The following is a 22,489-nucleotide window of genomic DNA, read 5'->3' on the forward strand; positions in this document are numbered from 1 at the left end:
TTCATTGACATAGAAATGTTATTACAATTGAAAACAGTAAATGAAACAGTCCTGCTATACTAAACGATGAATCTTTATTTTATGCACATGACTGCACTGGTTTCTTGCCTTGAGATGTAGTGCAAGTGGATATAACATACTGTACGTTCAGTTGTTTCATGTCCAACATGTCTCTGCAAATTCAGCCCGTTCAAAGCAATGACCATGTGATGCTCATGTGTGCCTCCAGGCATCACCCTCATCTTCCCTGCCAATCTTTACCCGAACCAGCAATCGTTGCTATGACATCACAAGACACGTAGAGTGCAAAATTCCCTCCGATTGTCCTCATGTGTCTCATTTTCTGCCATCCACACTCTGCATAAATATTTAGCGTCGTTTGTAATCATGTGCAGTCGGGCGCATCCGTTTCATGGCTTAATCCTCATGTGAGGAAAAAAAAGGAGGATTGGCGCCAAGTGAGATTTTTTGTGTGCCAAGCGCGGATACAAAAATATCCACGAGGCTCTAAAAATAGAACCTGACACTCGAGACATACTGGAGGCATATGCTGCGCTTGCTGTGCTGACGCTCGCCGCTTTTCCTTACATCACCCCCCCCCACACACACACACACCATTGAGCTCAGTCTATTGTAGTAATGTAACACCTCAAAAAATATCATCAAGGGTTTAAATCTCAATTTCATGACGATATTGTTGATTGAGACAACTATACAAAATTGCAAATATTACAAATTCTACCCTGATTTGCTTCTATTAAGTTAAAATTAGAATAAACAGTTTACCACTTGAAGCAATAAAAAATACAGAGCAATTTTTAAGTTTTTGACAAATTTGTCACGGAAGAAACCAGGCTAATGAATGAAAATCTGTATTTTTAACAAAACAGCATATCTAAAAGAAGACTGCTGATCAATGTATTGCGCACTGCGATTGGGTTGGATCGTCAAAAGTCAAGGTATCGTCTGGCCAAAAGTATTGGCTCCCCTGCAATTCTGTCAGATAATGCTCAATTTCTCCCTGAAAATGATTGCAATTACAAATGCTTTGGTAGTAATATCTTCATTTGTTTTGCTTGCAATGAAAAAAGACAAAAAATAGCGGGGAAAAAATTAAATCATTATCATTTTACATAAACTCCAAAAAGGAGCCGGACAAAAGTATAGGCACCCTTTGAAAAAACGTGATGTTTCTCTAATTTGTGTAATTAATAGCCAGTGTTGTTAATTCTCCTTTAAAAAAAGTAATTAATTAGAGTTACAAATTACTTCTCCCAAAAAGTAATTGCGTTAGTAACTCAGTTACCTGAATTTAAGAGTAATTAGTTACTTGGCAAAGTAACTAGTGATAATTTTCATGTTTTTTTTCTCAAAAAAAAAAAAAAAAAACCCAAAACAAACAAAACAGGTCACACAAAGTGAAGTTTAAAGGGTTTTTGGGGCAATTGGCCCTAGCCCAATTCTTTACCCTCCACTTAACTAGACACAAGGGTATTGCGAGTATTGCTAACTAGATAGTAACCTTTGCTATGTGTGGAAGTCATTTAAAGCTGCGAATCAACCGTTAAAGTTGTTAAAATTGCTCCCCTTATTGCATTAGTTCCCTTCTATCTACTTTCAACATGTGTAAGTTTTAAAACTGTTTCATCGTTTAAAGATAGATTTAAGTCAAGATTTTGCCGATTTAGGAGCATTTTAGATAAAAAAAAGAAAAAAAAAGTTACTTAGGTTCGCTAGGAAGGATCTCTGCAACAGAGCCTTCCTGAGAGGTCTACTGCTTTAAGATGGCGGCTGTTTACTAACTCATGTAGTCCTTAAAACATGTTGCCAATGCAGCCATGTCTGTCATTTGCATCTAGTTCTATAATATGTGATATCTACCATGTCATGTGGGCATAGTTTGTAGGCTATCGGCAACAGTCAGGTATTATTGGAGCCACCTAGCATCGCGTTTGCAACGGCGTCTTCCCCACTCCTGCTCTGCTCTCTCGTCTCCGTGAGTCCGTCTCTCTCAGACTTTTTTTATTCAACCAACTTAGTAACGCACGCCTTTCCCGCCTCAGTAACGGTAACGGCGTTGCCAAGATATGAAAAGTAATTAATTCGATTACTCACTACTGAAAAAAATAATGCCGTTAGTAACGCCTTTATATTGTAACGCCATTATTAACAACACTGTTAATAGCACTTGTTACTTGTCTGTGGCACAAAACAGGCGATGGCAATAACTAAATCCCATTTGCAGCCAGTTGAAATAGATTAAAGTTGACTCAACCTCTGTCCTGTGTGTGTACCACATTGAGCATAATGAAATGAAAGAAGACCAAAGAACCGTCTGAGGACTTTAGAAGCAAAATTTTGAGGAAGCATGGCTCAAGGCTACAAGTCCATCTCCAAAGACCTGAATGTTCCTGTGTCTACCGTGGGCAGTGTCATCAGTAAGTGTAAAGCCCATGGCACTGTGGCTAACTTCCCTAGATGTGGACGGAAAAGAAAAATTGACAAAGGATTGTGCGGATGGTGGATAAAGAACCTCAAGTTCAAGCTGTCCTGCAGTCTAAGGGAACAACAGTGTCAAACCATACTATCCGTCGGCGTCTGAATGAAAAGGGACTCGATGGTAGCATACCCAGGAGGACCCCACTTCTGACCCAGAGACATAAAAAGCCAGGCTGGAGTTTGCCAAAACTTACCCGAGAAAGCCCAAAACGTGGATGAGACAAAAGTAGAGCTTTTTAGGAAAAGCCTTTTACATAGAGTTTACAGGGGGGAAAAAACGAGGCCTTCAAAGAAAAGAACATGGTCCCCACAGTCAAACATGGCAGAGGTTCCCTGATGTTTTGGGGTTGCTTTGCTAGCTCTGGCACTGGACTGCTTGACCGTGTGCATAGCATTATGATGTCTAAAGACTACCAACAAATTTTGCAGCAAAATGTAGGGCCCAGTGTGAGAAAGCTGAGCCAGGACAATGACCTAAAACACACTTCAAAAAGCACTAGAAAATGGTTTGAGAGAAAGCACTGGAGACTTCTAAAGTGGCCAGCAATGAGTCCAGACCTGAATCCCATAGAACACTTGTGGAGAGATTTGAAAATGGCAGTTTGGAGAAGGCACCCTTCAAATCTCAGAGAACTAGAGCAGTTGGCCAAAGAAGAATGGTCTAAAATTCCAGCAGAGCATTGTAAGAAACTCACTGATGGATACCGGAAGCGTTTGTTCGTAGTTATTTTGTCTAAAGATTGTTCTGGACTGAGGTTGCCAACACTTTTGTCTGGCCCATTTTTGGAGTTTTGTGTAAAATGATCATGATTTAATTTTTTTTTTTTTTTCATTCTGTTTTGTGTTTTTTCATTGCAAGTAAAATAAATGAAGATATTACTACCAAAACATTTGTAAGTGCAATCATTTTCTGGGAGAAATTGTGCATTATCTGACAGAATTGCAGGGGTGCCAATACTTTTGGTCAGCACTGTACAGTATATATTAACAGTACGTATACAACTAATAAAAATATGAATGTATAAAACTGAAAAGTTAACGCATTAGCTGCCATTGACAGCAATACACGTCACATCCATTTGGACAGGGATCGTTTCATCGCTGCAAGGCCTCTAAATCAATTGTATTTAATGCTTTTACAATTGCATTTTATGTCTTTATCTCTATCCAATGAGCAACTCTATGAGGTTCTTGGCACATCTGCACAGTCACAACAGTCTACAGCTGACATTCGATTGCTTCCAGACCTTCCAGCCCAAATGGATTGGACGTTCATTGCAGTCAATGGCAAGTAATATATTAAAACATTCAAGGCATTATGATAGGGTGACCATATTTTGATTTCCAAAAAAGAGGACACTCGGCCCGGCCTCGAGATACTTGAATTTTACTCGCAGTTCACTCAAAGATGCCTATATCACTTTAATATATTTAAAGTGTGCTGCCTCAGTCTGGACAGAAAAATTCTGTTTTATTTAAAAAAAATGGCATATAGTATATATTATATACTATATGGAAATAAGTTTTTTACTTAACAGGCTTTATTCTTACAAGCAAAAAAAAAAAAAAACCCAAAAAAAATTAATGACAAAAAAAAAATCATGCAGACCCGTGGAAATATAATACAGTCAATACAGTAGGCTGTGCCACATAAATTTTTTTTTATAAATAACTATCACGATAATTGTCGTTGAGAAATTGTTATTCCCACTCAATTTTTAATCTCATTTAATTTTCTAGGTTACACGCAAACAATAACCAAAATAAACCGACAAACTATTCAACCAGCATGTTTCCGAACGCGGCAGTTCAAAACTACGTTTCCCATAATGCCTAGCGCGGCTTAGCTCACTGATAGCTACCCTACTAGCGAGTAGGGATGGGAATTGATACGATTTTTACGATTCAGATTCCATTATCGATATTGCTTAACGATTCGATTCTTTATCGATTCTCTTATCGATTCTAATTTCAGGAAAAAGAAGAACAAACATTTTGATTGGCATCAAGTTTGTTTAATCAGAAGTCACAACCTTACAAACTCACAACGAGGTCAAAAGAGACCCAAAGCCTCAATGTTAACTGTGGCAATAAGTGGCAAATGCACAAGAATGTGTAAAATTTTACTGAAACATTTTTCTAATAGAAATAAAAAATATTGGTATATTTTGGCATATAGGTTATTGTTCTGTCTTTGGCAATGTCCCCAAACTTTTTCCTGTGAGGGCCACATAACTTCTCCCTTCTCTGATGAGAGGCCGGGGTCAGTTTGTAACAGAAAAAGTGTGACGATTGCAGGAGTGCGTAAATGTAAAAAAAATTATTGTTTTTCAGAAAGCCACAATCAAATAACCCTCTGTGGATTCTTCACGGAACAAAAGTAAATAAAATAAAAATAATAATATATTATAATAATAATAAATAATAATAGCACTATTAATTAAATAGATAATAACCAAATAACCCTCTCTGAGTTATTCACTGAAAAATGCCAGGAAATAAATAACACTACTGAGGGAGAAAAAAACAAAAACAATTCAAAATCCTCTCTGAAATTCTTCAGGGGGTCGGACCAAATATGGAGCCGCGGGCCGAAGTTTGGGGACCCCTGTTTTTATTTACTAGTATATTGAAATGCATGCCTTTTAGTTTTTATGGCGCTTTCACGCTCAAGTGGTGGCGCCCTTGCGCTTCGTCACGCGAAGAAGAACGCGCTCACGTGAAGAAGAAGAAATGCTGCATCCAAGCGAGTGAGAGAGTTAGTGAGAAAGGGAAACACTGCCACGAGCCTACGTTCTTTGTTAATGTTTGTAAAATATATACAGAGGCAACGCCTGTATGTATCATCTTCTGTGTTGTTGTTGTGTGTTTCCACTCGCGATCGGACACTTAAATCCAGTTGTGTAGTGGTTTAAACGATGTGCTAATGCTAGCGAACGCATGCTAACTGTTATTACTGTGTTAGCAGCTAATCATCGCTGATTTACGTTGATACAATCCTGTTTGTTATTGGGGACGAAATTGATTTGTTTCATTTCTATTTTTAGTTTCAAGTGATGGTTGAATAAAGTCAGCAAATTATACCAACATCCTCTGCATCGTCATGTGGGAGTTTAGCTAGCTGTATAGCCAGGACTGAGCCCTAGCGTCTCGGTGAGGACAGTGCAGTCTATTCCCTCCCGATGCAGTTATTTCCATCTCGCAATGACTGCAAGTCGCTTTGTTGTAATTTTTCCTCGTGAAGTGAAGACACACTTTCGAGCGTTCGAACCTACGTGCTGTCATTGTTATGTTTACGGCGGCAATGCTCGTGCTAAACTATCATAACCTTTCATTTTCACCTTTTTTCCTGGTGAAGTGTAGCCAAACTTTGGAGCTAGTGGTTCTTGGCGCCATGCTAGTTTGATGCGTCTGGACAACAAGACACGTCACTACGCAATATGCGTCTTTAGGGATCGTTAAGGCTTTTTCATTGTGATGTCGAGGCCTCGAAACACTTGGAACCGGTTCCGAATTGGAATCGGATTTCGATTCCCATCCCTACTAGCGAGTACCGGGAGATGAGGCAAAATCAAACTTTGCTATCTAAGTTTACAATCATCGGTAGCGCAACGATTTGACATCAAACGGGATTTTACAGATCACGCCAATACAAAGCTCCGACAGAAGTCAACAGTTGCCATTATATACGTATTTATCGTAAAAAACTCTTAACAACTGGGCAGGCGCTCCTACTTAAAATATAATACTGACATTCAACCAAATACACGAACGCAGAACAATTAATACAAGACTAATACAACATACTGCACCTCTTTGTACCCATATATTGTATGATATATAACAGAAGACACATGACCGACATTAACAGAAGATAAACTTACAGAAATGTGTATGGACGACTAGAAACGTCTCTTGAAACTACTTCTTATTGTAGTCTGTAACTGCCTCTTCTCTTGCCAAACCGTTAACCCAGTAGATGGCGGTAATGCCCCATAATACAAGGGGTAAACTGCACTCCTTCTCCCGCCCCTACTAGTAGGAGCCACGACAACGCAGGCAAGCGCTGTCCCCCAGCGGCCGGAGATATTCTCTTCAAATTGTCCCGTGAAAAATCATAAAAACCGGACATTTTAATGAATTTATAAAACCCGCCCGGATGACGAGGACACGATGTGAAAGGTGGACATGTCCAGGCAAAAGAGGACGTTTGGTCACCCTACATTATGACAGTACTAAGGTTGTTGATGTGTTTTCTTATAGATTGAGTTCTGTAAATGGTAATATGCCGAAGTTAGGGTTTATTTTTTAAAGCAACTCGGTTTGTCTATCATTTTTAATGGCAGTCAATGAGTTTAAATAATCAGAAATGATTGTTTGACTGCTACTATTTAAGATTTATTTTCCAAACAAGTTTAAACAGGCCTAAACATAGCTAGAATCATGCTAACATTTGATTATATTTTGTCTTTAAATATTGTTCTGCACTCAAGTGTTCCTCTTAACACAAATTGAGAATGAAAGCTTCGAGCCTTTGTAAGAAGCCATTAAGGTCAGAATGACCCAGCAAGCCCAAATATGGAAGATGAAGACAGATGGAGCAAAACAAAAGGGGAAAAAAATGCCAACAGGTGACATGTTGAATCAGCATGAGTGACAGCAACACTGCAAGCAAGTGAGGAGCTCACGTTTTTCGCTCACATTGAAGTCAGCGTCGTCTCGGCGCAAGCGACTGAGTGTTGATGTTCAAGGGGATTATTCAAATTTCTCACAAAATATTTTGTGTCACTCTCAATTTCATTGTGGTCCCGTTGCAACATTTGTGCGTTCACTCGAGTGGATGCATGGCGCGAGCAGACAAATGTATCTGGCGCCCTCTGCTGGTTAATGTGTAAAACAGCTGCTGTCAAATTCACTTTTGAACACTTTCAATGATGTTTATCTGCATTTTTTTCCCAACCTAAACTAGATGTTTTTGTTTTAACATATATACAATAATGAATATTTTTATGGATTGTATTTTATGCATTTTAGCTTGTTATATTTGAACATAATCTTTTATATTTGTCGTTCTTTTCCATCCGTTTCTTTCTCTTGAGTTTTTTCTACATTCATGTATTTTTGGATTCAGAATGTAAATGCATCATCATTATTGCTGATGATTTAAAATATACATACAGTATATCATATTTTCAGTTTCCTCTATACATAAGATTTAGTTTTATATATTAGTTTTTTTATTGTAAAAAATACTGTATGCCAAACATTGACTAATGATATGTATTATATATTTCATTAATATTGTATTTTGTCTTATTTTTGGTTTGAGTCGATTAGGACTGCAGCTATCGATTATTTAAGTAATCGATTAATCTGTCAATTAGTTTGAATTTTCGAGTAATCGGAATAAGAACATTTATTGCGTTGCAGAATCAATTTTAGGAGATGTAAAACAAAGGCTTGCTAAGACTGAACTTTGAGGTCACAAGAACAATAAATAATTTAAAAAAAAAAGTTAATAAAATAACTCAAAACACCTGAATGTAAGCTTCATTTGAAATAAGAAAATTAATAAATGAGGATAGAAGTACAACAAAAGAACAAACAAATCCGTCAAACACATATTCCCACAAAAAACTTCTGAATATACGTACATTTAAACGAAATTACAGATACATAAATAATAATATGAGCTCAACCCAAAAACTTACAATGTTACGTTGGTCTTAACAGGGAGCAGCTGGATCCAGCCAAGTTAGATGAGTTATGTCATATTCAAAGTTGGCACTATATCCAACCAAATCAATAAAACTAAATTATAGACTTCATAATGATATTCACGGGATGAGGGGCCGATTAATAGGGGGCCTGCATTGTTGGCAAGGCCGTCAAAGCAGACCGAGTAGAATCACAGACATGGATACATGGATGGATGGATGGTTGGACGGACGGACGGACGGATGGACGGACGGACAGATAGATATGGATGATAAACAGTCTCGATTCTTGGGTAAAAGCAAAAAAAAAAAAACGTAAATATGTCGCCGTACGATGCTAGTCTGTTAGTCAATGTGGCGGTCGCCTCATGTCAACAGAGCTTTTCCGGTGAATATTCTTGTAATAAATGCTTAAATCCCTGAATTCTTTATAGATATGGATGTAAAACAGTCTCGATTCTTGGTTAAAAGCAAAAAAAAAAAAAAAAAAACGTGCAGTTTGCATTTATTTTACGTAAATATGTCGAAGTACGATGCTAGTCTGTTAGTCAATGTGGCGGCCACCTTATGTAAACAGAGCATTTCCGGTGACAATTCTTGTGAATAAATGCTTGAATCCCTGAATTCTTTATAGATATGGACGTAAAACAGTCTTGATTCTTGGTTAAAAGCAAAAAAAGTGCAGTTAGCATTTATTTTACGTAAATATGTCGAAGTACGATGCTAGTCTGTTAGTCAATGTGGCGGTGCCTTATGTAAACAGATCATTTCCTGTGAAAATTCTTGTGAATAAATGCTTACATCCCTGAATTCTTTATAGATATGGACGTAAAACAGTCTCGATCCTTGGTTAAAAGCACAAAAAAAACCAACGTGCAATTAGCATTTATTTTACATAAAGATGTTGAAGTATGATGCTAGTTTATTTGTCAATGTGGTTGCTGCCTTATGTAAACAAAGCATTTTCGGTGACAATTCTTGTCAATAAATGCTTAAATCCCTGAATTCTTTATAGATATGGACGTAAAACAATCTTGATTTTTGGTTAAAAGCAAAAAAAAAAAAAAAAAGTGCAGTTCGCATTTATTTTACGTAAATATGTCGAAGTACGATGCTAGTCTGTTAGTCAATGTGGCGGCCGCCTTATGTAAACTGAGCATTTCCGGTGACAATGCTTGTGAATAAATGCTTAAATCCCTGAATTCTTTATAGATATGGACGCAGAAAAGACTCAGTTCTTTGTTAAAAGCAAAAAAAAATGTGCAGCTAGCATTTATTTTATGTAAATATGTCGAAATACGATGCTAGTCTGTTAGTCAATGTAGCGGTCGCTTTACTATGTAAATAGAGCTTTTCCGGTGAATATTCTTGTGAATCAATGCTTAAATCCCTGAATTCTTTATACTGTAGCTATGGACATAAAACAGTCTCAATTTTTGGTTAAAAGCAAAAAAAAAAGTGCACTTAGCATTTATTTTACGTAAATATGTCGAAGTACGATGCTAGTCTGTTAGTCAATGTGGCGGCCGCCTTATGTAAATAGAGCTTTTCCGGTGAATATTTTTGTGAATAAATGCTTAAATCCCTGAATTCTTTATAGATATGGACATAAAACAGTCTCGATTCTTGGTTAAAAGCAAAAAAAAAGTGCAGTTAGCATTTATTTTACGTAAATATGTCGAAGTACGATGCTAGTCTGTTAGTCAATGTGGCGGCCGCCTTATGTAAACAGAGCATTTTCGGTGACAATTCTTGTGAATAAATGCTTAAATCCCTGAATTCTTTATAGATATGGACGTAAAACAGTCTCGATTCTTGGTTAAAAGCAAAAACAAAACAAAAAAACGTGCAGTTAGCATTTATTTTACGTATATACGTCGAAGTACGATGCTAGTCTATTAGTCAATGTGGCGGCCGACTTATGTAAATAGAGCTTTTCCGGTGAATATTCTTGTGAATAAATGCTAAAATCCCTGAATTCTTTATAGATATGGACGTAAAACAGTCTCGATTATTGGTTAAAAGCAACAACAAAAAAAGTGCAGTTAGCATTTATTTTACATATTTATGTCGAAGTAGTCTGTTAGTCAATGTGGCGGCCACCTTATGTAAACAGAGCTTTTCCGGTGAGTATTCTTGTGAATAAATGCTTAAATCCCTGAATTCTTTATAGATATGGACGTAAAACAGTCTCGATTTTTGGTTAAAAGCAAAAAAAAAAGTGCAGTTAGCATTTATTTTACGTAAATATGTCGAAATACGATGCTAGTCTGTTAGTCAATGTGGCAGCCGCCTTATGTAAATAGAGCTTTTCCGGTGAATATTATTGTGAATAAATGCTTAAATCCCTGAATTCTTTATAGATATGGACGTAAAACAGTATTGATTCATGTTAAAAGAGGAAAGAACCAGGCAGTTAGCATTTATTTTACGTAAATATGTCGAAGTACGATGCTCGACTGTTAGTCAATGTGGCGGCCGCCTTATGTAAACAGAGCATTTCCGGTGAAATTTCTTGTGAATAAATGCTTAAATCCCTGAATTCTTTAGACATATGGACGTAAAACAGTCTCGATTCTTGGTTGAAAGCAAAAAAAGTGGCTACTGTTGTGCAATTAAACTGAATTTTAAACTAGTTCCTTGTTTTTAAAAGAGTTAAAATAGGGACAAAACTGTTGAAAATGAAAAGAAAATATGCAGAAGTTTTGGTATGAATTTATATCTAGTAAATTATTGGCTAAATATGAAATCATGTTTTAAATGCATTCCACTGCAGCTGTAATTGAAACGCCTTCATGCAAATCTACCATCGATTGAGAGCATATCAACATTTCAATATTTCAAAATAGTCAAACGCATTTTTCTCATGTAGCTTTTCAATCAAAGATGATGTTCCTAATTTATTTAGAAACATGTGCATTGATTTCCGGGCTTGCATTTGAATGAGAGCCTCATGACGAGCTCCTTTTTTTCCCTCTCTTTAGTGCAGAGAACACAAACAAAAAAAAACTGCGCGCCGCCTCCAGTCTTTGAAATTCAGGTCTTGATGCTCTATTTTTAGCCTCCTCCACTGGCTGCTCTCAGTTGGCCTCGTATGTATGCATGCAGATCTTGGTGTTACGTAACAAATTATTTTATGAAAAGAAAGTTTGTTGCGCTGCATCGCATCGCCCTGTCGTGTCCACTCTGAGGAGATCCGGACGTGTACTTTGAATTAAGGTCGACGCATGTACAGTGAAGTCAACTGTAGACACTAAATGTCATTGAGAGGATGCAAGTTCATAACTCTCTAAAAGTTGTATGCACAGAATCATTGTGTTATTATTGCGCTCACTGGCCAGAATATTAAGAAGAGGTGCTGATTAGAGAAAATGACGTGATCGGACCCGATCGATAGGGTCCGATCACGTCATTTTCAAAGTATTGGAATCGGCAAAAAAATATCGGCCATGCCTGTTTTTAATATATACAGTATATATATTTTAATTAAATCGTTTACTAATTGTATTTAACGTTACAAACATAATATGTTACACTCATCCAGAGTCTTTAGTTTAGGCTTAAGGTAGGGTTATCAAATTTATCCCAATAACGGCAGTAATTAATTTTTTAAAAAATGTATCACGATAAAATATTTAACGTAATTAATGCATGCGCTGCACGACCCATTCACGCGTTGTCGCGCTCAATCCGTAATGGCGCCGTTTTACCTATATAGAGAGATAAAAGGCAGCGTAAAATGAGTAGAGTGAATTTTGGCAGCCTCTGGAGCCTTTTTTTAACTGGCTAAAGCCTTACAATCCCTCTCCCTACGATTAGATATATCATGGGAAGCAATGTGGGGAAGCAAGGTAGCAATCGGTCTTTTTCAGATGACGTAACGCTTGCAAAAGCTGCAGTGCATTGTGGGTTGAATCGCCATTTTGGGTGCACCGCTCACTTATTGTAAACAACTGAGCAGTAAGAATCGTCTTTGCGTTCATCATTGTCTTTGATAAAATGGGACACTTGTGTTGTGTGTAAGGATGCCATACTAAATCACACGACAAAGATCTGACCACCACGTAAGATTTTTTCGTTTCCCCACTTGGAAAAGAGGTTATGCACGGCAGGCTGAGGAACTAACGAAGAGGCGTCGGATGACCTGGCCTGGGTCGCAGCGGTGAGACGGAAGGGTGACTTCATGCGTGTTTGCTCTCGGCATTTTCATAAAGGCAAGTCAGAGCTTTTTTTTTAAGTATTGATACTGAATATGCTGTTTTTTGTTTTCTAAAGTCGCTATTTTCTCATTGGCTAACCTTAGCTAGCTAGCCAGCCTCACTTGTAAACTGCAGGCAAAGAGGGAGGGCAGAGGAAATGGGTAAATCTGTTCGTGATAAATCAGTGTTTAATTTATTCAGTCATGGTTTATAAAAACATTTCAGAGTGAATGATTTGAAAGATAAAGGTAAACAGCAAAAATGCACAGAAATATTTATCAATGCGTGAGATTTCCTCTTGACATCTGATGGAATGGTTGGATGGGATGGTAGCATGTCTTATTATGTGGTTATGATTGTGAAATGCCATGGAAACATCCAATCTTACCTAACTTTCTAAATAAAACCTAACGTGATTGCAGGTGAACCAGCTTATGAAATGATGGGAGACTGACCCAGACTGGGCACCTTCCCTACATCTGGGACACACATCTGTTACACCGACAAACAACGCACGCTCTGCAAGACGAAGTAGGCGTGAGCAGCTACGGAAAGAGACATTGCAAACACCAGAGATGGGGGTCCAGCAGGATGCAAACATTGAAGAGCTGCAGACCAAGGAGGGACCATCTGAACCTGGTGAAATAAACAGTCACCAACAGAATGAGGAGTGGACACCTGATGCTGAAGAACAAAGTGGTCAGCTACAGACTGAAGAGGGGACACATGAAGCTGGAGAAGAAGGTGATCAGCTAATCACAGAGGATGAGACGCACAACACCAGTCAGAATTTGACACCGACTGTGATTGACCGTTTTGAAATTTTCACAGAGAAACCATCAAATCTGAAAGCACGTGCCCAAATGTTTTCCAGCTACAAGCACCACCACACTATGAAGTACTTGATAGGTATGACACCCAAGGTAGCCATTTGTTTCTTATCAAAAGGCTGGGGAGGTCGTACAAGTGACAAACTTATAACCCTGAACAGTGGTTTTCTTGATAATTTGTTACCTGGGGACATTGTCTTGGCTGACAGAGGTTTTGACATACAGGAATGTGTGGGCATGTTGTGTGCAGAGGTCAAACTCCCAGCATTTACAAAAGGCAGCTGTCAGTTAGCAGCTAGAGATGTGGAGGAAACTCGGAAAATAGCACATTTGGGAATCCATGGTGAAAAGTTCATCAGAAATGTTTGTCAGAAGTATAAGCTCTTAACAGGAACCAAAACCATAAACATGATTCTTCCATGTGAAGGTGAAGATGCCACAATGTTGGATAATAATAATGATAATATGTCTGTGCAAGCAAAGTTTCATACGTTTTTAGATTACCTAAACCTGTTTAATAAATTATGGCAATGACAATTTTGAAGTCTTCTCGTGTCTTTGCCTCTCTTAAGTACATAAAGAACTGGTGTTGGTTTTGATAATGAAAAGTACCTTTCTTTATTAATTACATTCAAACGTTATTCCTGTATAGGAAATACGATGTTTGCTAACAAAACAAGCATGACGGTTTTACTTTTTTTTGTTAGATATGTTTTACTAAAATTCTCAAAACAGTAGCAGCACAATGGTAAGCAGAAAATAGCAATACAAGGAAATATAAAGTATGTGCATACGAAGTAAAATAACTAGGGCTGTCAAAATTATCGCGTTAACGTGCGGTAATTAATTTTTTAAATTAATCACGTTAAAATATTTGACGCAATTAACGCACATGTCCCGCTCAGACAGTATTCTGCCTTTTGGTAAGTTTACAGCAAGGCTTTTTGTTCTGTCTAACAGCGAACTCTTGTGGTCGCTTTAAGACATGGTTTATTGTTGTCTTGCCAGTTCAATATGGCTGCAGGACGTCTCGGGCTGACGCCTACGTTGTAATGTTGTGCTTATATGATCCTTGGACAAGATTTGTCCGTAAGTATGGTTGTTGTAAATAATGCACATATTATGTTAGTAAGCGAAATGTTATATTTTTTGTATGAGACGCTTTTTGTTTGTTTTGTGAACCTGTATAGCGTGCTAAGCTAACGTTGTTGCTAATGCAATGCTTGTGTACTTTTTTTTTTGTAGTTTTACGACGGTCTAAAGAGGACAATGGTTTGAGGCCATTTTACTAATAAATCAGATGAAAAAGAAAGAAGTCTGATTATTATGGTGTCGTTCACTAGCTGTCTAGCTTTGGAAAAAGTAGACGCTTCGGAGTGAGGACAGCATAGACAGATTTAAATGACAGTAGAGTGAAATGCCCACTACAGTCCTTATGTACCGTATGTTGAATGTATATATCCATCTTGTGTCTTATCTTTCCATTCCAACAATGTACTTTACAGAATATATATATATAATTTACAGAAAAATATGGCATATTTTATAAATGGTTTGAATTCCAATTAATTGCGATTAATTACGATTAATTAATTTTTAAGCTGTAATTAACTCGATTAAAAATTTTAATCGTTTGACAGCCCTAAAAATAACACTAGTTGTAGAATAATGTGTTCATGTAAATTTGTCCCACTTCACATGACAAGTCCTGCATTGAGAGAAGTGCACATCTTTGCATGGCAATGTCAACACTGAAACAATATATTGTGCAATATACATGAACTTGCATGTCATTATGACAGTTCCTTAACCTGTTTTAGTCATTTGATGTTTAAGATGATATTCAAGGTACAATTCAAGTTCAACAATGTTCAAGTAAGAGCTGTATCATGTTTCTGAGAGGAGCAACGAGAGTGACGGCTGTGTTTTCGCAGTCCTGCGGTCCAAATGAGAAGAGATTCTGCACCCAGCCATTCGTGAAATGTCCGTGAGCTTCGAGAGATTTATAGTTTTTAAAATGTAAGCGCTGATACGATAAACGAGGGAGTTTTTTTATATCCAGCGATAAAGTTGGAGGCAGTAATGTGGCGTCGGAGCTACTCCTGTTCTGGTTTGTTTACATCCGTGGTACACTCAAAATGGCGCATGGAGGCGTGTCCGCTAGTTTGGGCGCGTGACTGACAAAGACCGATTGATCTTTGTCTTAACACCTTAAGTTATTTCCCAACGCAGAGAAGATATATCAATTGGTAGCACTACGCACAGTCATGGTTCCACTTCCCATCATGCATTTGGGCATGGCTAAAGTATCATTTACTGAAAGCTCAACAAATACACTAGATGGCAATATTTAGTCACAATATACAAAATCACAAGTCTTTCTATCCGTGGATCCCTCTCACAGAAAGAATGTTAATAATGTAAATGCCATCTTGAGAATTTATTGTCATCATAAACAAATACCGTACTTATGTACTATATGTTGAATGTATATATTGGTCCGAGTTTTATTCATTTTTTTCTTAATGCATTGCCAAAATGTATATGATCGGGAAAAATTATCGGGAATGATTGGAATTGAATCGGGAGCAAAAAAAAGCAATCGGATCGGGAAATATCGGGATCGGCAGATACTCAAACTAAAACGATCGGGATCGGATGGGGAGCAAAAAAACATGATCGGAACAACCGTAGTGCTGATAGTTTTTTCAAGATGTCTTAAAAGTCAAAAACAAAATCTTATAGTTGATTGACAATAAAATACACGGATTTTCCAAAAATGTATAAATTAATTTTGACCAAAGACGTTCGATCATTGTCATTTATTGCATTTATTTTCATGTAATTCACTTTATTTGATGCAGTTTATCTTATTTTTTCCTCTAAAATATATACGATTGTAATCAGAGTTGTCCGATATTATCAGCCTGATGAAGGCATTTTAAAATGTGATCGGATAATATCGACCCCGGTTTTCCATCATCGGGTTTAGGCCAATATGCATGTTGCCTCAAAGCTAACAGCAAAAAGTCTCATGTCATTAATAAACCAAATGTTCCATGTTTGACGAATAAAAGCCTTGCTTGCACACTACGGACAATCTCTGTGCACGTATTACCCTTGTTGTTTTGCAGTGAAAAGTTACATCCCAGCTCTAAAATAACGCTGTTACTTAGCTGCTGCTGCTAGCTAGTTAGTTAGTCTGAAATGAGTTGTGAAGGTTGTAGTACAGTTAAGTGTAAACTATATTTACCACTATCTTTGGGGTGAGTTCCTTCTGCAGCATCAGCTGTGTTTGTCACTTTACGCATAGATGAGTACAGGAGCTAAACTCATTTACATATGATTATCATCCGTGGATTGTCATAATAATACACTAAGAATAATCACTCTCCCACCTTTCTTGACCTGTAGTAGTCAGAGCAGAGGAGCAAAAAGATGACAGGGTAGAGACCTCGACTGGAAAGGTGAGTAGGAGAGAATGATTAGAACAATAGTTCTTAAAAGGGTTGTTCCGATCATGTTTTTTTGCTCCCGATCCAATCCCATTTGTTTTAGTTTGAGTATCTGCCGATCCCGATATTTCCTGATCCGATTGCTTTTTTTTTTTGCTCCCGATTCAATTCCAATCATTCCCGATAATTTTTCCCGATCATATACATTTCGGCAATGCATTAAGAAAAAAATGAATAAAACTCGGACGAATATATACATTCAACATACAGTACATAAGTACTGTATATGTTTATTATGACAATAAATCCTCCAGATGGCATTTACATTATTAACATTCTTTCTGTGAGAGGGATCCACGGATAGAAAGACTTGTGACTTTGTATATTGTGACTAAATATTGCCATCTAGTGTATTTGTTGAGCTTTCAGTAAATGATACTGTAGCAATGCCCAAATGCATGATGGGAAGTGGAACCATGACTGTGCGTAGTGCTACCAATTGATATATCTTCTCTGCGTTGAGAAATAACATAAGGTGTTAAGAAAAAGATCATTTGCTACCTTGCTTCCCCACACTGCTTCCCATGATATTTCTAATTGTAGGGAGATGGATTGTAAGGCTTTAGCCAATTAAAATAAAGGCCCCAAAGGCTGCCAAGATTCACTCTACTCATTTTAGGCTGCTTTTTATCTCTATATATAGGTAAAACGGCGCCATTACAGATTAAGCGCGACAATGCGTGAATGGGTCATGCAGCGCATGCATTAATTGCGTTAAATATTTCAACGTGATACATTTTTTAAAAATGACCACCGTTATCGGGATAAATTTGATAACCCTACCTTGAGCCTAAACTAAAGACCCTGGATGAGTGTAACATATTATGTTTGTAACGTTAAATGCAATTAGAAAACGATTTAATTAAAAAAAAAAAAAAAAAATTAAAAAGGCATGGCCAATATTTTTTTGCCGATTCCGATACTTTGAAAATGATGTGATCGGATCTCTAATTCCCACCTGTGGTTTCACAAAATATACTACGCGAGTCCTTATTACACCACATCATATCTTCTTACCCGAATGAAAGGTTATGGAAATATAACCACCATCCATTTCCTCTTGGAGTTGATTAAAAATGTAACAAATGTGTCGCTGGTTACACGAATATTTCCACACGAACCTCAGAGACTGATTGAAGCTCTGGCCTGAATTGAGTGCGCGAGAGGAGTTATTTCTGGAACACATTAGTGAGCACGGAGGTAATTGTCTCTTCCCCAGCTTATTTTTTTTTTATATATGATCCACCCAGAAGGCAGCGGATTGGAAGAAAATGGCTAGATTTTGGAAAGCAATCAGCCAGTGAGGCTTTTTCATATGAAGAACATCTTGAAAGGTCAGACAAGAGAAGAGATGAACATCTTGAAAGGTCAGACAGGAGAAGACCTTAAAGCAGATGTCAAGGTGATGAAATAATTGCTCACAAGGGTCTTCATATGACCTGTGATTAAGCGTCGACCAGTCCTGGTTGTTGGTGATTGAATTATTATTGCGGTTTGGGTTTGGATGACTACACACCATAGAGCATTTCTAGCCAAAATCTCATCAAATTGCCGTATTGTAATTTGAAAAGTTCATATGTGAGGCAGTGTTGTTTTCGTCGACTATGACAAAAATGAGAATATTTCGTCGAGGAAAAATTTTTCCATGATGATGACCAGCTAAAAACGTGGGTTGGGAGACTAGAACATAACTAGACGAACGCCACAAAATCACATTGTTTGATTTTTAAAGAATTTATTTTCAAATTAGAGTGGAAAATCAGTATTTGGTCTCCTACAAACAAGCAAGATTTCTGGCTGTCAAAGAGGTGTAACTTCTTCAAACGAGGTCTAACTTGGCTCCGCTCGTTACCTGTATTAATGGCATCTGTTTTAAACTCATTATCGGTATAAAAGACACCTCTCCACAACCTCAGTCAGTCACACTCCAAACTCCACTATGGCCAAGACCAAAGAGCTGTCGAAGGACACCAGAGACAAAATTGTAGACCTGGACCAGGCTGGGAAGATTGACTCTGCAATAGGTAAAACGCTTGGTGTAAAGAAGTCAACTGTGGGAGCAATTATTAGAAAATGGAAGACAAACAAGACCACTGATAATCTCCCTCGATCTGGGGCTCCATGCAAGATCTCACCCCGTGGCGTTAAAATTATAACAAGAACGGTGAGCAAAAATCCCAGAACCACACGGGGGGACCTAGTGAATGACCTACAGACCACACGGACCACAGTAACAAAGGCAACTATTAGTAACACAATGCGCCGCCAGGGACTCAAATCCTGCACTGCCAGACATGTCCCCCTGCTGAAGAAAGTACACGTCCAGGCCCGTCTGCGGTTCGCTAGAGAGCATTTGGATGATCCAGAAGAGGACTGGGAGAATGTGTTATGGTCAGATGATACCAAAATAGTTGATAGAAACACAGGTTCTTGAGTTTGGATGAGAAAGAATTGCATCCGAAGAACACCATACCCACTGTGACGCATGGGGGTGCAAACATCATGCTTTGGGGCTGTTTTTCTGCAAAGGAACCAGGACGACTGATCTGTGTAAAGGAAAGAATAAATGGGGCCATGTATCGAGAGATTTGGGTCTTTCAGTATGACAACAATCCCAAACACACAGCCGGGGCAACAAATGATTGGCTTCATAAGAAGCATTTCAAGGTCCTGGAGTGGCCTAGCCAGTCTCCAGATCTCAACCCCGAAGAAAATCTGTGGAGGGAGTTGAAAGTCCGTGTTGCCCAACAACAGCCCCAAAACATCACTGCTCTAGAGGAGATCTGCATGGAGGAATGGGCCAAAATACCAGCAACGGTGTGTGAAAAGCTTGTGAAGAGCTACAGAAAACGTTTGGCCTCCGTTATTGCCAACAAAGGGTACATAACAAAGTATTGATATGAACTTTTGGTATTGACCAAATACTTATTTTCCATCATGATTTGCAAATAAATTCTTTAAAAATTAAACAGTGATTTTTTCTTTTTTCCGCATTCTGTCTCTCATGGTTGAGGTTTACCCATGTTGACAATTACAGGCCTCTCTAATATTTTCAAGTGGGAGAACTTGCACAATTAGTGGTTGACTAAATACTTATTTGCCCCACTGTATATACAAGCTAAAAATAGCCCTGTGAGAAATTCATAGCAAATTTAATTGAAAGTTGATATAATTACAAAAAAAAAAAAAAGTTAAGAAATTCATATAAATTTTGTAATTTTTTTAAAATCCTGCCTATTAAAAGAATCGGAATCGAGAAACGTTTGGAACCGGGATCGAAACGTGGAATCGGAATCGGAACGGTTCAAATTCAAATCATGCCCAACCCTAAGGCTAAGGAAACATTGCATATTGTCTCAGGCCAAGATAAGAAAACAAATTTTACGTGTGTGCAAGCTTGCATGGAGACTGGAAACACACTGGTGAGTCCGGGGGGGGGGGGGCAGCACGTCACATGAGTGACACAACAGGCACTGCAACAATGCAGGCTAACTACACATAAAATGTCACACATTGCTAACATGTGGCGGAAACTATTGCGCATTTTCATTTCATTATGTTTAAAAACACAAGTCTTGGTTTTTCGAAAAAAAAAAAAAAAAAAAAAAGACAAACATATTTTTAGATGGCTAAAATATGACTAAGACTCATAAGTAGAGATGTCTCGATCGATCGGCAAAAAAATATCGGACATGCCTTTTTTTTTTTTTTTTTTTTGATTAAATCGTTTTCTGATTGTATTTAACGTTACAGACAAAATGTCTTACACTCATCCATAGTCTTTAGTTTTGTCTTAAACTAAGGCTATCAAATTTATCACATTAACGGCGGTAATAACTTTTAAATATTTAACGCAATTAATGCATGCGCTGCACTACCCACTCACGCATTGTCACGTTCAGTCTGTAATGGCACCGTTTTACGTATACATAGAGTTAAAAGGCAACATTAAAAGAGTAGAGAGAATTTTGGCAGCCTTTGAAGCTTTTTTTTAATTGACTAAAACCTTACAATTCCTCTCTCGTCGCTTAGAAATATCGTGGAAAGCAATGTGGGGAAGAATGGTAGTAATTGATCTTTTTCTTAACACCCTATTTTATTTCCCAACACAGAGAAGATATATCAATTGGTACCACTACGCACAGTCATGGTTGCACTTCCCATCATGCATTTGGGCAGAAGTTAAATGGCTACAGTATCATTTACTGAAAGCTCAACAAATACACTAGATGCCAATATTTAGTCACAATATACAAGGTCACATTTATCCTTTAAGAATTACAAGTCTTTCTACCCGTGGATCCCTCTCACAGAAAGAATGTTAATAATGTAAATGCCATCTTGAGGATTTTTATAAACAGATACAGTACTTATGTACTGTATGTTGAATGTATATATTCGTCCGAGTTTTATTCATTTTTTTCTTAATGCATTGCCAAAATGTATATGATCGGGAAAAATTATCGGGAATGATTGGAATTGAATCGGGTGCAAGAAAAAAGCAATCGGATCGGGAAATATCGGGATCGGCAGGTACTCAAACTAAAACGATCGGGATCGGATCGGGAGCAAAAAAAACATGATCGGAACAACCCTACTCATAAGTATTATAGTCTGAAAGTACCATGTGTTTCCAAATTAATAATTTATTTTTGATCTAAAAGGTTTTACAGACGAAAACATTTTGAGTAACTATCAACTCTAAAACTAGACGAAATTTGAATGAGATTTTGTCACCTAAAACTAGACAAAGGTGACACATTTTGAAGTATTTTTGTCCAAAAGAGTAAGACAAAAATTAAAAGAGCTGTCAAAAAAAAAAATAACACTGATGTCAGGACCTTCCTGAACTGTTTTCACACTCCCCCTCCCAGCTGTTGTGAGGGATGTCTCTTTAAATGTTGCTCCCTTGTTAATTTCCTCATTTTCCCCATTGCACATTTGGACTTTTTTTTGTCCACCGCCTCACTGTATTATTCCTTGACCAGGCTGCTTTAGAGCATTCATGAGGATTTAAAAGTGACCACACAAGATGGGGAGAAGGACAGAAATTTCTAGTGATTTTTTTTTTTTTTTTTAAATCTGATTCAAATTTTTACTGGAATTTGGTGACATTTTTACCACGTTATCTAAAATCCAATCCGTTCGTTTTCCTTAACCCTTGACCTTGTTTTGGTTGCAGACGATTTAGAAGCTATGGTGGCTGACACAAGATACCCAAAAAGGTTTTTTCAAGAATGGAGTCTACAAGTGAATGTCTTTTTTTTCACGAACTTTTGCATCTTTTTGAAAAGGAATAACTAAAAGCCTGTCATCGGGGACTGACAAACTTGTATAGATGGTGGGTATGACTGTGTACAGTTTGCTAAAGAGCAATGTACCCAAATGCGACTGTCTGATCTTGATTTGCTGCAATTTTAAATTTGAATCGCTGGCGGTGTCGCACTGTCGGAGCCAATCAAAAAAGCGTATGATCTATCTCTCTCTCTCTCAAAAAAAACCAAAAACGCTTGTCATAGCACCACCGAATTGTACTGATACGATACATAAAGTGTGGGTTTAGAGTTGGGGTGCACCTTGGATTGGTCGCCAGACGATCACAGGTCAAATATGACAAAACCATTTCCACTGATTGGCAATTTTAGAGAACTCAGTTTATCTAAATTTCACAAATTTGGAAGAAATGAACTGCAGTACTTGGCAAAAACTGAGATTCAAACCCCGACTCT

The 22,489-nt window shown here is 37.7% G+C and overlaps 2 protein-coding genes across 3 annotated transcripts in view; one reads left to right on the forward strand and one right to left on the reverse strand.

The window, feature by feature from the left end:
- Positions 1 to 22,489, reverse strand: part of LOC130905433 (calcium-binding protein 1-like) — an 81,982-nt gene that overhangs the window by 54,736 nt on the left and 4,757 nt on the right. The window lies entirely within an intron of this gene.
- Positions 21,745 to 22,489, forward strand: part of LOC130905432 (glutathione hydrolase 5 proenzyme-like) — a 52,331-nt gene continuing 51,586 nt past the window's right edge. Inside the window, exon 1 of the mRNA XM_057818825.1 lies at positions 21,745 to 22,101. The gene's annotated coding sequence lies outside the window, so the exon portion shown is untranslated. The remainder of the gene's footprint in view (positions 22,102 to 22,489) is intronic.

This window comes from Corythoichthys intestinalis, chromosome 17 (genome assembly GCF_030265065.1).
Source record: "Corythoichthys intestinalis isolate RoL2023-P3 chromosome 17, ASM3026506v1, whole genome shotgun sequence".
In the NCBI taxonomy this organism is placed as follows: domain Eukaryota; kingdom Metazoa; phylum Chordata; class Actinopteri; order Syngnathiformes; family Syngnathidae; genus Corythoichthys; species Corythoichthys intestinalis.